The 17,517-nt window shown below is 31.8% G+C and overlaps 1 protein-coding gene and 1 long non-coding RNA gene across 4 annotated transcripts in view; one reads left to right on the top strand and one right to left on the bottom strand.

Moving 5' to 3' along the window:
* Positions 1-17,517, top strand: part of LOC146993476 (uncharacterized) — a 178,639-nt gene that overhangs the window by 92,522 nt on the left and 68,600 nt on the right. The window lies entirely within an intron of this gene.
* LOC118188684 (uncharacterized) overlaps positions 1-17,517 on the bottom strand; it is a 355,582-nt gene that overhangs the window by 299,245 nt on the left and 38,820 nt on the right. For all 3 annotated transcript variants that reach the window (XM_085807512.1, XM_085807511.1, XM_085807513.1), the window contains one exon: positions 10,584-10,789. The gene's annotated coding sequence lies outside the window, so the exon portion shown is untranslated. The remainder of the gene's footprint in view (positions 1-10,583; positions 10,790-17,517) is intronic.

Below are 17,517 nucleotides of genomic sequence, written 5' to 3'. Positions count from 1 at the left end.
AATAGCTTTTCTCATCCCTCCCTCTCCTTTTCTTTTCCTTCTTCCTATTTTTTTTAAAGGCTTTTCCTATATTTTTCTTTTGCCCCCGTTTCTCCCTCCCCCAATAATAATCTGCAAGAATTTTCTCGCCAGCCGTGTGCTCACATTCTAACGTGTTAGTATTACGCGAAAAAGATGTTTCTGTCTTCTGAGGCTACAGGGTAAACTGGAAGGAGTCTAGGGTAAACTTCTAAAACATAAAAATATGTTGCCTGCATCAAACCACAGACAAAATCGATAGTGATTGATTTATCTTTGCAGACGATGATAGAAAATAAACATATGAAAGGAAAGGTGAGAATAATGAAAATGACTCCTGTCATCTTTATAACAATCATAAAAATTATGCTTCTACAGCCTGCAAGATTTGTTAAATTCATCGTTGTTAAACTCACGGTTGTTTTATTAATTGTAAATACAATAAAACAGTGCTTAGAAGCGTTAAATAAAGAGGAATTTGATTAAAGCATTAACTCTTGGTTGTTATTGTCTTTTATCTCAAAATTTTTAGTGAAAAATATTTATTTGTTAAAATTTATTGCGTAATTTAAAGAATTTTTGACTAGATTTGAAAGAAAGGTGTTATTTGCTACCTGCAGTTTAGAAATTGAAAATTAATGCCCTCTTTTTACTTCCTTGTACAAAGTAAAAAGGAAGTATTATAATCGCGAAAAGTTTCAGGCATCATATTTCAACGCAAATATCCATTTTCACCGCTATCGAATGCATTTTAACGATGTGTTTGCTTGACATCTGTTCGTAAGGACAGAATAAAGGACTCTTTTCCAAAAAAAATTGTAAAACTAATTTAAAATGTGGTGTGGTGTATTTAATTATGGCAAAGCACACGAGGGCTATCTGCCTAAAGGAAGGGATGCCTTTCGTGGAGGACTTTCTAAGGGAAACTGGCTCGTATACACGTTACACATGGGGAAAACCACGAAAACGCCCATGCATCCAGCCCGTTCGCGGGATTCGAACCTCAGACCGAACTGCCAGTGTTCAGCGTCTTTACCGCTCGGCCGCTGGTGGGCTCTAATTTAAAATGAATTCTGAAGGAAATTTTTCGTGACGTCTGTGCGTACATACCTACGTATGTATCTCGCATAACTCAAAAACGAGTAGCCTCAGAACGTTGAAATTTTGTATATAGGACTGCTATAATATGCAGATGTGCACCTCGTATTTTGGTTGCAATCGGCCACACCAAAAGTACATAAATATATGTATATATATATATATCCACTCTGTTACTCGGCTCAGTGATCCGAGTTTCTTTATTCTTATGTGTTTGTAAATTGTGCATTTTTTGCTTTAAAAATGATTGAATTATGCTGTTCTTATCTTCCGGTTAAGGTTTCTATGCCTTTAGTAAATCTATATGCAATATTTTTAGAATTATCAACAATTTAAAAGTTGTTTAAGTGCCACTAAGCCTAATAATTTTTGCCATGTCGGCCATTGCTTGTTTACATTTGGAACAACAGAATAGTAGATTTGTTGCCAATCTAGAGAAAGTAAGCTTCGCAATAACAAAGATAACGCCTTCTTTTATTATTGCGAATTAAATCGTGCTGAATCCATTCTGGAATTTATTCGAGGAGATAGGTGTTTAAGATTTACTTCATAATTTTCAATACAGACATTTTGAGTTTTTTGCCTTGTCGAAGTGAGAACTGAATTAATTGAAGGAGAAATACTGAATAGTCTGCGAAAGACTGTTTCTTTTTTTGGGTTGTTGTTGTTGTTGTTTTTGTTGTTCTTCTTTGCTTAATTTCTTTTATATATCGTTTTAGATTTATTATAGTATTTGAATAGAATATGTGGCAACGATTAGACAATTAAGATATAAATTTTGTGCATTCTAAGTTAAAAAATTATTGAAATGTAGCGCTGTTAAGTGAAATTAGGGCCAGAGTGTCGCTATGGTAAAGAAATATAGTGAATTTTAAAGAGTGCATTTATTCTATTGTGGTTTATGCGCTGTCGACGAAGTAGATTTAATGGTAAACAAGTATAGTGAATTGTAAAGAGTGTTTTTATTCTATTGTGGTTTATGCGCTATTGACGAAGTAGATTTAATTCAATCCAATAAGTTTAAATGAAGTGCAAGAAAAAATGCGTATAATTTCATATTCCGTACAAGGGCCCTTTTCCGTACAAGGGTCCGTATTGGGTAGTTACGATATAGCACTCTTTAAACGATTCATCATGTTCCTGAAATTTTCATACCGTTTCTTTCATTTCCTGTCTGCGCAGCTGGTATGTATAACAAATCAATGTTCGAAAGACGCCAAGGCAGCTCATTTCTGGTTTTGACGTCACTGTAATCGGTCGCGTTTATTTCGAAATTGACAGCTGAATGGAAGCATGCGTTTATTTTAAATTTCGTAAAAATAAATTGATTAGCCATATATTAAGATTTTTAGAAAATCTTAGATAATTTTAGATTAGAAATGCATTAAATATAGGAACATAATTCAAAATTACTGGATATACTGCGTACGGGCTGTTGCAAAGTAAATCGGCAAAACAACTGCGTTAAATAGCTTATAGTACTGGTTGACCCACCTTATGAAATACCAATTAAAATAAGTAGAATATTTCAGTAAGGAAAAAGTGCTTTCCGAATTACTTAACAAAATTTATAATTTAAGGTTTTTGTAATGTTTCTCTGTTTTATACATATCTACTTTTCGTATTTTAAAACATTATATCAGAATTTTTCAGAATATTAAGAACAACGTTTTTCCTAAATTTTGCTTTTTACTGTATTTTTCACTAATTACATTAACTAGGAATTTGATAAGTATAAATGACTTGATAAATCAATGTTCGTATTTCTACCCAGGTCTTTTTCAAGGTCTTTAACAAACTCCAAGAGGAAGAAGATAAATCCATTATACAAATTGTTAATCTTGATCACTGATAGTACGTAATATTTTGTTGGACCTCCCCGGAAGACCAAAATCATCTCTAAGAATTAAGCCCTCTCTAAGAAGACTTTTTACCCGTAAGTATTTACGGGTGGTCTTCTTAGAGAGAGCTTACTGTATTTTTCTCCTAAAGGATTACAGAACATTGTTATACGCATTCTGATAGTTGAAATATAGAAGCTATACATGCTTTATTTTCAACTTTCCCCTCCCCCAACAGTTACTTTTTCTGCACAATTTCAAGGAAATATTCTTCACCGCTAGTCATTTTACGCAGTCAAGTCTCTCTTTTTTACTTCATCAGTGTGATTTTTCATCCTTTTGACTTCCTTGTACGAAGTAAAAAGGAAATATTGTAATCGTGAAAAATTTCGGGTATCATATTTCAACGAAAATATCCATTTTAACCGCTATCAAATACAATTTAACGATGTTTTTGCGTTACATCTGTACGTAAGGACAGAATAAAAGACTCTTTGTCCCCCAAAAAATTATAAAACTGATTTAAAATGAATTCCGAAGAGCTTTTTTTCGTAGCGTCTGTATGTACGAACTCGTACGTACGTACGTATGTATGTATGTATCTCGCATAACTCAAAAATAAGTAGTTTCAGAACGTTGAAATTTTGTATATAAATGCTATAACATGTAGATGTGCACTTCCCATTTTGTTGCAATCGGTCGCATTAAAAGTATATAAATATATATATGATATGATAAAAGCAAGGAAAGAAAAAGCCGAAACACTGTCGAAGCGTACTTAGATCTACATTGAAGAGTTCTGATTGGTAGTATGATTATGTGTTGACTTCGTCAGTATCTAAAAAACATGGCAGTCGAGGCAGTTTTAATTTCATTTTTATTTGCAATTGATATTTGTGGAAACAGTTCACTTGGCACTCGAGTTGTGCCTATTTAAGAACATTTACATTTTTGATATTATTGCAATAGCAAGCAGCATAGCGAAATTACATCCAAGCAAAGCAGAGACGGAAGCTGAAGTGCGTAGTTATACAAGATGCACACGAAAAGAAAACGTTTTATTTTACGATGGTCGTTTCAGTTCCCAATTATTACGTCATCAGAGCTGCGCAGGCCATAGAATGATCTAGAAATGACGCAATCCAGAGAAGTTATTGCGATTTTTAAAACAGACAGGGACAATTAAAGTTTTTCCATTAGTTTAAATTATAATTTTGATTCACATATTTTTTATCTTATATATATATATATATATCCACTCTGTTACTTGGCTCAGTGAGCTCAGTTTCTTTATTCTTATATGTCTGTAAATTGTTCATTTTTTCCTTTAAAAATGATTGAATTATATTGTTTTGGTTAAGATTTTTATGCCTTTAGTTAACCTGCATGCAATAATTGTGGAATTATCAACAATTTAAAAGTTTTTTTAAGTGCGGCTAAGCCTAACGTTTGATTAATATAGCAGCCATGTTTGTTTACATTTGAAACTTAGCAGAATAGTGGATTTGTTGCCAATCTAGAGAAACTAAGCTTCGCAACAACAAAGTAACGTATTCTTTTATTATTGAGAATTAAATTATGCTTAATTCATTCTGGAATTATCATTTCAATTATTAGCTTGTTTTTGCGTAGAAACTGTAATTTTAATTGTAAAAATTCCTTTAAAATTGTTTTAACTGTACTTGGTGTTTTGTATTATCTTTCAATTTTTAATTTTGAATATTTATGCCTTGCCACGAATTGAGAACTGAATTAATTAGTAGCGCATGCGCATTAGGTATGCGACGCAGAATCGTTTGTGAAAATCCTTTTCTTTTTTATTTGTTTAATTTCTTTTATCTGTCATTTTAGATTTATTATAGTATTTGAATAGAACTTGTGGTAATTCTTCAGATGATATAATTTTTGTGCACTCTGAGTTATAAAATAAATGAGATGTAACGCTATTAAGTGAACCTAGCGCCGAAGTGTCGCTATGGTAAATAAATATAGTGAACTTTAAAGAGTGCATTTATTCTAATGTCGTTTATGCGCTATCAACGAAAAAGATTTAATAGATTTAATTCAAAATTCATTAACTCTTAATTCAATATTTTTAAAATGAAATGCAGGAAAATTGCGTATAATTTAACATTTTGTACAAGGATGTCATGTGGTCACACATCAGAAATTTTTTTCCCTCTATAATTTTGATTAAATTATTTTTTAATTAACATTAATTTTCCACTTAGAATACTCTGATCCTTATCTTTTTGTTTTTTATCGTATTAAAGAAGAAAACATCAAAAAAGAAATATGATGATACAATATGTTCAAAAAACTAAAAGTAAGTAATATGAATGCATGAGAACTGCTCTTCGTTATGTTTAAGAGGAGAAAAAAACTGGAGACAAAAATAACTGTAGAGGAATAAACAAACAAGCATCAAACGGCATCGATGTTCCCATGCCCCATTATCGCAACAGTGTCCTGTTTGGAACTATAAGGAGTATTCTTTTTCCGATACATATCTAATTTAGATCTCTTTGCTATATAAATTATCTCAAATTTAATATTACTCATGAATTTTAATATTATCCATGTTTCAATGAAGTCTGTATCCGTAATTCCTATGCTTTATAATTTACTATTTTAGTTTGCTACATAATTAAATCTCAGTTATTTTGAATTTATCAGAAAAAGCTTATTAGAAATTTTTAATGAAATTGAAATTGAATTTATTAGAAAAGCTTTAATAGAAAAAAGCTGTTCCTTATGGCAAAATGGTATTTTAAAATTAAAAAAATAAAGCACTGCTATTGAAGTAAACGTTTTGTAGACCAGCGTTTCGAAATTCTGAGTTGTGACCCGGCACTGGGTAACGAAAGCAAAATGCCGGCTCGCAGATAAGTTAAACGAGATTATTAATCTTACGTATTATAACAACAAGATACTGTATTATAGTTTCTCAATATACGACACAGAGATTTAGTAATTCGATGTCTTTATAGATGACACATGATACTGAAACTTTCGCTCGTTAATTTATTTCTTAATCTAATTCCTATTTTAATGGTATCTGCGGCGCCGTCATAACTTGATCAGGCTTTACTACAGTACAGCAGAAAATGCAACCAATGTTATTGTATGAGAGCGACGACACTGAGTCTAGACTAGAAAAGGAAAATATTGCTAGGATTTACTGCCGTTTTCCAGTCAACTTTAGGCGGCAACAGCATTATTCGCGCTCTCAGCCGTTATTTGGTAATTATTAGTTGAGATTAATGCATTTTGTTTGCTTATTTACTAGTTACTATTAATTATAATATTATATCACAATCGATAAACAATCAAATAATGTCCAAATAAGATCAGTTCTGCCAGGAAAGAGTTCCGCAGATGGCGCTGCCCATTACACACACACACACAAAAAAAAAAAAGTAAGCACCCCAGATTCGGCAGTATTCACACGATTATATCAAATTCCATTTTCTAAAAGGTGCTGATGAAAAATCATTGCGTATTATTTGTTACACGGCTTATGGCTTTATCAAATGGGTCCATGAGATAGATCTTCAACGTTAAAGAGGCACTTGGAATTAAAATATCCGAACTACAATAAAGTACGATAAATATCTTTATAAATAAGAAGGAAGAATTAATAACAAGCAAACAAACTGCGTCTTTGAATTTTTCCCATGGGGGGCTTCGTAGGAAAATCTAGTTATACCTTCTTAGGAAGTATCCCAATTAATTGCCGAAACCGGATATTCTCATACAGTTGAAGAAAAGTTAATAATTCTTGCAATGAAAATGTTGGCATCTCGTATATGTGATTAAAAAAAGCAAAACCAAAAAAATGTTGTCTGCTTAATACGGTGAAGCGAAGAATTGTGCAAATGGCAGATAATATCATAGTTAGATTAAAATAGTGCAACATTATTTTTTTCTCTATAAGTCGATGAAAGTGCAGACATTCTGCATAATGTCAGTTTAATGTGCTTTCCCAAGTAGCACACGACTTTTTGCAAAGTGGTCGTGGTAACTTCTACGACGTCTTTACTACGTTGCGAAGACGCAAAATATTTGCCGTCGCATTTTGGCAATTTGTCGACGTCGCTAAAACGTCATGATATGACCGCTTTTAGACGTGGTCGTTTTAGCATTTTTTCCATAGTTCATCAACGTTACTTTTAGAATGAAAAGAGACTAAATCTGCCGTTTCAAGAATCTGAAGTTCGCATAAGATTTACTTTGCAATGTTTCATTACTTTATTTCATCTAAATATAAGAATTTAAGGTAGATTCATCTAATGAAATATAAATTTAATATAAATACTTTTGATTTATTAAATTTAATTAGTACCAAAAATACGTGCTAAATTATTGTTTAAAATTTTGTTAAAATAATTAACATTTAAAATATTTTTCTATAAATATAGCAAAATATTTAAAAATGAAACTAATCTATAAAGTATGTTATTAAGTTATGCATTTTATATATTTAAAAAAAATCATATTTCCGAAATCAATGCGAATCGCATGTTAGCAATTATTTCATTACTGAAGTATGACTTTCGTTATTATTTTTGAAGTAAGGACGAATCTATTTGAATTACTATGGTAACATAGTATGAAACATTTTACTGCATACAGTGCAAAAAGTACATTTTTTGCGAAGATATGATCGTGCGTGAAGATGTATTCATGGATAAAAATGGGGCAATTTTAAGAATTCCGAGAAAACGTCCAATGTTAAAAGACGATGCATATCCATGCATATTTAACGGCTGCCCAATACATATGACGGAAAACTCACCGACAGTCAGGAGAAGCAGAACGGAAAAATTAATGGAAAAAGAGAAAGAAATATTAACACTTTTCATGGAAAACAACAAAATTAATGGATTTGATAAATTACTAATAAATGTTGACATAAAAATTAGAGAAACTGTGAACAAAAATACAAAATTCATTACCTATAAAAATTCTGATGAACTGTTTGTTATGTTTTTATGTTTTTGTCCATCTCCATGCATTCAAAAATGCTTGCTTTAATCCTATACGGTACACTCGGGATTTGGCGACATTGACATTACATATATATGTTTTAGCGAGCCCGATAAATATTGTTTTGTAAATATAATCTTGAGAATATTGTTCGTAATTCTGCTCAGTAGAAATAATTCTTCTAGGTCATTTAAAAAAATTCTATTAAATTATCAGGAGAACCGTCGAAAGGTTTAATTCAGTCGTATAAATCGCTGAACGTTACACTGCATTGTTCTTCACCCGATGACATTCCACGTACATTATTTACTGGGTGCTTATATAAACCAACATCTCGAGGTTTTGCGCGCTTTGTCTAGCTGCCAAATTCGAAGTTGTTAATTGCTCAATTACTTGAGATTCCAGTAGTTCTTTCAAGTAATTTGGTAAAGATGCCATCTGTAAGGCATTTGAAAAGACTGACTTCATGTTTGAAATTGAATCAAGCAATGACTGATATAAATAATATTGCTTACATTAAAAGTAAATGTAATGCACTGTCAATCAAAGAACGCATTGTGAATTTTCTCATTGTTCTGTCCCTATCTACTTACTTCAACTGCCTTCAGCGAGTGAAGTTCCATTGCTGTGAGCTCCTGTTTGGAAGCCTCTGAATTGAGGAGAAATCATCGTGAGAATGCTGAATTTGTGATTATTTTGTTTGTGAATATCTGCTCTACAAGAAATACTACAATGCTAATTGTGAATATAGTGTTCGTGAAATAGTGTTGTATTTTGGTGTTTTATGTGTTTCCGGTGATTAAAAAGTTATATGGTGGTGTTCTCCAATCTCTGTGGCTCCAGCGGTGCAATATTTGGATACACTGATTAGCTTTCTGCTTCGATTTCTGCGTAAGTGCTACATCGTATATCAATCATATTAATCTATTATTTTGTTCATATTGAAAGGTTGGTTCTCAGAATTTATTGATATAAAACCAAAAATAACATACAATGATAAGGCATTTTCTGGTTTTGCTGAAATTACAATCAATGCAGAAGCAACAACAATTCAAGCTGTTATGGTATATTCATTATTTTCAAAATACAAAGAAATTATTGGACTGGTACCCTTAATCGCTTGGCCGCTAGTGAGCCACCATCTGCGAGTGGCGTTTAATAAGTCGTGATTTAATTTTAATATTATCAAAATATCTACAAGACCTTTCTAAGCGCATAGTTCAAACAATTTGAAATGACTATCTCTTAATCTTTAAAATGACTATCTCTTAATAAAACTGCACTCTAAGTTTCGGAAGATCATTTTGATAATACTAATTTTTGCATTTATTTCTTCTCTGGCTTGGAACTTACCGATTTTAATTATTTATAAGTATTCCAGTGCACATTTGAGGCACTGAAACTTACCAAATTTTTCATTCAGCCATTTAATGAAGGCAATTCATTATCCTTTACCTTCATACGAATCGGTAAAAACCGCTCATAATTTACTGCAATCCACTTTATACTCGAAACTTCGGATAAGAATTCATGTATATCTACTCATTTTCAAGTGCTGAGTAACTAGCAATACCATTGCACATCACAACCCAAATGAATGAATGGAGTTAAAAATTTAGCTTTCGCTACTTATATTTTGGATTTCTTAGCTGCAGTCATTTTTTTTTCTCATTATTCTTTCTCTTTGTTCCGTTGTTTACTGACATTTCTCCCGTGTATGCTTAAGATCGCATTCAGAATTCAATTTTATGCTTCAAATGCCAATTTTCCACTTTTGAAATTTTTTTTTTCAATGAACGTTCTTAACATAGCGAAATCAGCGTCTCGGAATACATTTTCATCGTTCATTTTTCATTTCATGAAAAGTAAAATATTATATTTTATTCTTCTATGCCATAAATTCACTTTGCACAGACTAGGACAAATTTTGGCTTTTTACCCTTTTGGGTAATAAATTAACTGACTGAACTAAACTTTGGATATTAAATAACTGAACTTTGGGTAATAAATAAACTAACTGAAACACCTATTATAAAAGTTACAGGAAAGCTATAAAGCCCAACCGGTATAGTGGTTAACGACGCTGACTGCAGTACCGAACGGCCCTGGTTTGAATCCCAAAGAAGGCGTGCATGTTTGTAAGTGAATATTGTCTGTGCGGCATGGAGGAACTCTAAATATGCGGCGAGCCGAAAGTCCTCTCGAGATGTTGGTGGTTGGGAAAGAGGCGTGGGAGACACTCGAACCCGTCTCCATGGCGTGCTCTCCATCAAAATTGAGGACGGAACAGGAAAATCGTGCTGTATGATGTTCAAGGCTCTTGCCAACGACAGGCGCAATTTTACACTCCTTCCCACATGAATTTCGTGGACTTGTTTTGATGTTACTGTCAGACAAGTGAGATAAGTCAACAACAACAATAAGAAGAAAGTTGTAATATAGTCAGAACAGACATGAGCTACAATGACGTACAGGTTTCAACTATTAAATGAAAATTTGCAAATTGTTAAAAATCACTTACTTATTTTAGAGTTACTATTAAGAAGTATCTGGCAAGTGTGTATATATATATCAAATTCAGTGCAAACAAAGTAATACAAGTCGTAATTGCTTTCTGTAGAATTGAAGATTACTTACCTTCTGGCAGCAAAGAAGCTACCAGAAGAAGTTCGTCCATTTTCATTAGCCTGGAACTAGATCCCACTCACTTAGCAATGTCATGCGACCGAAGAAAAGTACTGATAATTTCTGTCTGAAAGTGTCCTTAAATTTTCAACTGTCTAGTGCATTATCATCAACATTAAAGCCAAAGGCTGCCTTTATTTTGGGCATCCTTAAAAAATCTGGAAAGGAAAAAAGAAGGTATTAATGCAAGCAAAATGCTTACGCATTCGAAAAATACATTTGCTTTTCTTTTATCAATAATACTGAGTTATATAAACTGTAATATCAATGAAATTTTCATTTTGGGAAGGAGAACTAAACCGTTACTGTCAAGACAAGACAGTTCATATCTTGCTTTACAGTTTTATCTGTTTAATTAGGTGTTTTATAATTCAAGTTTGCCTGTTCATATTAATATTTATCTTACGCAATGGAATTTATACCCGTAACTTGATATATTTTTAGCATTCATGTTTGTTTTATCAATATGAATCGCGAGGAAGCAGAATATACGCTCTTTAGGGTGCAAGGAAAAAAAATTTTTTTTAATTATTTTTGCTTTTACATATTTTTCGAAGTTGAACGCTCTCAGAAAGTCTATCTTGAATACCGAAACTGTTGAAGTTTTCTAAAGTTTGATATTATTAAATTTAAAATATTTATAAATTAAACATTATAAAGAACCACATTAAAAAAACTTATTATAAAGCATTCACAATAGCCAGAACATCTTCTAAACCAAAACATTCTCAACTGACGAATGTTTGATTTATAATACATGAAATTCAATTAATATTTTACGAGTAAACAAAATTAATATTGTCAAATATTTAAAACTAGATTCGTCTTTCATAAATAAATACCATTAATCCTCCCTCATTTATGTTAAAAGGCTTAAAAGTTAAGGTTTTATTTTCAGTTATGTTCATATTTTAAAAGTTAACCTTTCAGTTTTATTGTAAGCAAGTACTCAAATAAAATATCTACGTCTTGATTCTGAGAACACATAAACTGAGGGATTATGTGTACCAGTTCCTGCATTTTTATTCAGTCTATTTATGCTTGATAATCAGTTTTAACTTTTGTAGTCCTGTCAGTTACAATTCTTTAAATAAACTGACCTACCACTGAATTTCACTTCGTCACTGTCCAGTTTATGAAATTTTTACTTAATTTAATAATTCAAATGATTTCCCCTCTTCAAATGATTTCCCCTCTTCATTGACAGCATCTGAAGTAGCATTTAATCTTAAATTCTTTAAAGTATGTATAAAACATGCTTTTTGTGTTCTTTTAATGTATCAAAATAGTTTCTTCCCTGGTTCTTAGTATTTCTCTTTAGGATCTTTATTATATCGTGACATGTAACAAACAGAAAAATCTGGCCTTTTGCCTTTTTCTGAGTACATTAATGAGCTTAACGCTTCTTGATATTTTATTTTTGATACTGTTGGGAAAGATGCTATATCATCAAGAATTTCACCCAATATTCCTGGAGGTAGATAAGATATTTAAGCTTAACTCTTCATTACCAGTACCTTTCTGATTGTGGTAATGCGTATAACATTTTGTTCGCAAGATATACTTTATAGGGACCCAAAATAAAACTAGGTGGTTGTTCTATGAATTCGGTTTATATAAGTGCACATACAATTTTTACATCAAAAAATTTTATTTTGTATTTTTTGAAAATTGCAGTCAATTATAATTGTGTAAAGGTTGCGATTCTCATTACCGGACTAACTCCATTTTCATAACATATTTCTTTTCTTTGGCTAAATTCGGTTGCTTGCTTTATAAATTATTTCCGAATTATTCATTTTCCTCTCTGAAGTGAATATCCAACAGCTTTTAATAACATTTTCATCCATAGGTTTTTCAACTAACTTCCAAATCCATTAGTCTCCACTGAACTCAATTCTTCTATCACTGCAATATAGCCCAAACCGACGTTTTGTAAATGCCACAACTTCATCATAAGTGTTAAGTAATTCTTCATTTATATTGCATACTACATTATCTTTTATTTTATCTGGTGACTTTATGACTCTTACTGGTACCTTCTTTACAAATTTTCATAAATACCATCTCCAAATTCTTCAGTTACGTGAGGGATTTCCTTAGTTTCTTGATCTGTTATATCATTATATTCCAAAGAATTAGAATTTTCTTTTTTCTCTGATCCTTATTTGTTATTCCTGAATTTTGTTTCACTATCATTAGTTTTTCCATTGTAGAAAATAATAAATTCTTCTGTTATTTGAGTTTTAATGAACTTCAATTAATTTCTCTTCAGTAAAGTTAATCCGAATACCTGCTCATTAAATTTTACATCTCTTACTCTTTAAATTTAGTTTAGGATATAAATTTTGTACTCTTATATCTTCATGCTGTAGTCTACACTAATTCACTAATTCCGCCCCCCCCCTTTTTTTTTCTTTTAGGTCCATCTTTCTGTGTTTTTCTCGCCTTATATTAATATACTCCACATCTAAATTTTTTAAGATAAGTAATATTAGGCTTACGAAACTCTATCTACTTCATTAAATGTTAACTTTACTCCTTTATGTGATTCCTGTTACTTACATAAACATCTAATTTAACGCTTTCACTCCTAGATTTTATAGGTAATTCCGCATCAGTCAACATAGTTCTAGCAGCCTCGATAATAGTAAGATTAAAGCGCGCTCAACGTTTCATTGTTCTTCAGAGTGCAAGGTGTTGTAAATTCATGATTAATACCCTTTTTTTTTTTTTTTTTTTTTTTTTTCAAAACGTTCTTTTATACTTTTATCTAAGAGTTCACTGCTGTTATCATTGCGATATTTTTTTTTTTTTTTACGTTTCTCTTGAACTCTTCCTGTTTGTGTTTCTTCTTGAATTATAAGCTTTATTGAACGATTTTCCAATTTCGCTCGGCCCACCAGCGGCCGAGCGGTAAAGTCGCTGAATACTGGTAGTTCGGTCCGAGGTTCGAATCCCGCGAACGGGCTAGCTGCATGGGCGTTTTCGTGGTTTTCCCCATGTGTAACATGTATACGAGCCAGTTTCCCTTAGAAAGTCCTCCACGAAGGCATCCCTCCCCTTAGGCAGACAGCCGTAGTGTGCTTTGCCGTAATTAAATCAACCAACCATCCAATTTCACTCTTTTTCTCAATTGTAGTCATGAACACGAAGTTAATATAATCATCTACCACTATTAGAAAAAAGCCAGCTTCCATCTATTAACTTCTCAATTGGTCTAACTAAATCTATATGTCATAATTCTAAAATAGTTTCAAATTGTTTGGATTCCACACTTTGGCATTTTATCGTCATTGTCGTTTTTCCTTATGTGCAAGTGTCGAAATGGTTTTTGAAAATTTGTATGTATGTATTGTAATCCAATTCGTGATTTTTTTTTTTTATTTCTATGCTTTGATAGTATAGATAATCTAGTCTCTATCATTAACATTACCAATTTCAGCTTCTTCTTATATTATATTTCTTTTAATTTCAAATTTATTTCCACTTCTATTAACCGTACATGCAGTATCTCCATAGTTATTGATCTTTCTTATCTTTGCTTTTGGTAAACATTATTTTTAAACAGTGACCAACTCATCTACCATTATCTCTCGTTCTTCATCTTTAAAAGTGGTAAATATTTCTTTATTTATCTTTAAAAGTGGTAAATATTTCTTTATTAAACAGTTACCTACTCATCTACCATTATCTCTCGTTCTTCATCTTTAAAAGTGGTAAATATTTCTTTATTTCTTGCCATGTGAAATACAGCTCCTTAATTTGTAATCAATTTAATTTTTTATTTCATGGTTTTATTTCCTTCTCTGCATCATTTTTTTATCTTGATTAAATGATGAAGTTTCTTCTATTTTCTAAGCTCTATGTGTAAATATTAGCTGATTTCTTTTTTCTGTTTGCCATTCTAGAAGTTTTATTTGTTAAACTTCGTGTTTCTTGTGTTATTTGTTTTCTTTCTGTATTATGTTAATTTGTGACCTAATTTAAATAACATTTTAGTTTATTATTATGACATTCTCTCGTTAAATGTCCTAATTTTCCCCAGTTAAGTCATCTTCTTTCCTGATGTTCCGATTTTGTCCAGTTTTTGCTTTAGAACCTATTTCTATTTATTTTCGTCACTGTTTATTTATTTATTTTATTTTATTTTATTTATTTATTTATTTATTTATTGAGTTTCTTTTAAGGCTTGTCTAATTGCAGATATATCCTTTTCTCTATTATTTTTAATGATTTTGATATTAAAATAGAAATTCATTCTGAAGTCCATCTAGTATGAAGTAAATTAATTCTGTATCTTTTATTTCGTCCTCCACTTGAATACTTTTATTTTTCAGAATTACAGTTTTTATTCGTGTCATCATCTACAGATTCATCTTGCTTCATTTTCAATTGAAGTAATTCTATTCTACATTTTTTTAATATCTTCTGTTTTTGCCGCTATTTCATTTTTTATGTTAAAGCTTCTTTGCTTGACTTTTCTATGCGAGTCAAATTTATCATGTTAAAGGATATATTTTTATTCGTTTCTTAAAAATATTAGGAGTATTCTCTCTCTTGAAATCTCATTACCAGAGAGGACAATCACCCTCTGCTACCATAGGCTGAAGTTTTATATTTCTAAATGTCAAATACTTCTAAAATAAAAAATTTTATCAAAGAACGATATAGAACAACTTTGTAAAAAAGCATTCACCATAGCCACAAATCTTCTAAATCAAAGTATTCTAAACTGATACTAAGTCCAAGAAACTCAATCTTTTATACGTAAATAACATCAGTGTTGCCAAATACTGAAAACTAAATTGCTCTTTCATAAATAAATGTTAGCAATTACTTAGTGAAAACATACTTTTACCTTTTGCTTAATTAGCTGACTAAGATATCGTTAAATCAGACACGATATTAGATTTCCCAGATTTCCATTTTTACTTCGTATTGTGTATAATTTAAAAAATACATTAGGAATATGGATTAAAAAAGCTTCTATATTTTCAGTTTTAAGGTTCTAAATTCTGAAGCACTTCTTTTGAAGAAGAATCAAAAAGTAACAGACAGTAACTGGCCTTAGAACGTCTTACTTAGAAAAGATAAGTTACCGTGGTTTGAATCTCCTTATGAGGTAAAGGAAAGAAAATGTCGAGATATACACCAACAACGTGAAGTTTTCAAACTGCATGTAACACAAGTAACTACCAGTCCGAATTAGCTGAGGATCAACATGTTTTATTTAAAAAGTAAAATTATTAACAAGAAGAAAAAGATAAAAAGTAAGTGAAATACATGATAAAAGTTAAAATTTTACTTGTAGAAGAATAAGGTATTTCTCCCGCCTTCATGCGTGCCTTCGTGATATAATGGTTCTGCACGCTGGTCCGGTATTCCAGAGGTCCGTGGTTCGATTCCCGGCGAAGGCGTTGCTAATTTTTCATCCCTCCTGCTCCCAAAAAATACCTAATGTCTCTACAGAAGAAACAAGAGTCCTTTGTAAAAAATAAATCTTTTCGCAGAAATCATCTAAACTAATGGATAAGATTTAAATGTTTCGATAGGATTTGAGGAGAGGGCACGTCACATTCCGTTTGAATGCAGTATTTTATTTAATTTGCCTGAGAAAAATAAAAGCTCCAATCTGAATTTCCGATTCATCAAATTTATTGTACTGCAGCTATTCCTGATTAGATTGCCGCTATTAATTTATCGAAAGTGTTTCATTTTTTTGCTTGAGGCCCATCATTGGCAGAGCCGTAGAACACTGGCAGTTCGGTCCGAGGTTTGAATGCCGCCGAATGGACTGGTTGCATGGGCGTTTTCGTGTTTTTACCCGTGTGTAACGTGTATACGAGCCAGTTCTCCTTAGAAAGTCCTTCAGTAAGGCATCTATCTCCTTAGGCAGTTAGGCTTTCCCACTCAAATAAAACCAAACCTTTTTGTTCGAAGAAACGTTGCATGCTTTCAGGATAATCATAATGATCTCGAAAAATGGTGAATCGCAGTAATATCTTCATGAGAGACACAGAAACCATTTCAATTTGAGCAATGTTAACTAAGCATTTGTTGCGCAGTCTCAAAAATAAAATCATTAGGACATCCATTTTTTTCGAGAAAACTGTTACTTGTACATACTCCGCCGCCGCCCAACCGGGATGCGTAATGGCAAACCGCACATTGAGTTGAACAGTGTTAAGCGAATTTCGCTTACTGCGCATGCTTGATGGTGTACCTTTGGCGCGGGGAGAAATATTGGCGACTAATCAACCCTACGTTAGCTTGTTCGTGATCTCCATGGCTGTCGAGTGTGTTCGAGTGATGTTTAAAATTGCAATGTTGTGGAACTTTGCTTATTAGTTATTTTAACGTCCATGCCGATTGCACTTGCTTATTTTTCTAATATTTGTTTCATTTTAATTTGTCAATAACATTGCATTTAATATTTGTTAACATATGTTCGTAATAATTCGTTATTTAAATGTAATTTGTTTACATGTTATAATTCAGTAATTGTAAACTGGAGTATCTCGCTTAGTTTGTTAGCGTATATTCGCGCTTTTATTTTCTCATTTCAAAGAATTTAATAACTAGCATTAAAGAATTGTAAAATTCCTTCAGTGTTATTTGCAAACATATGTTATATTCCTCAGTGTTTCTTTATGTATGTGCGAATGGAACGTATGGTAAATCCTGAATTGTTTTTATTGCTTAAAAGTATAATGAATAAATTTTCAACTAATATATCCTAAATTTCAGTCTTTTTCTGAACAAAAATTTGTACAGTTCCAAAGGAATGTGCAGAATTTCATAAGTATTATATTTTACATTTTGAATGTAAACACTGCTTCATATTACTTCGCAATAATTTCAGCTTTCTAGTTGTTTGAGCAGT

The sequence above is a fragment of the Stegodyphus dumicola genome, chromosome X1 (assembly GCF_044657685.1).
Source record: "Stegodyphus dumicola isolate Sdum_Otavi_A_Nest chromosome X1, ASM4465768v1".
In the NCBI taxonomy this organism is placed as follows: domain Eukaryota; kingdom Metazoa; phylum Arthropoda; class Arachnida; order Araneae; family Eresidae; genus Stegodyphus; species Stegodyphus dumicola.
Note: the sequence above shows the minus strand (reverse complement) of the source record. Positions and strands in the feature narration are given on the sequence as shown.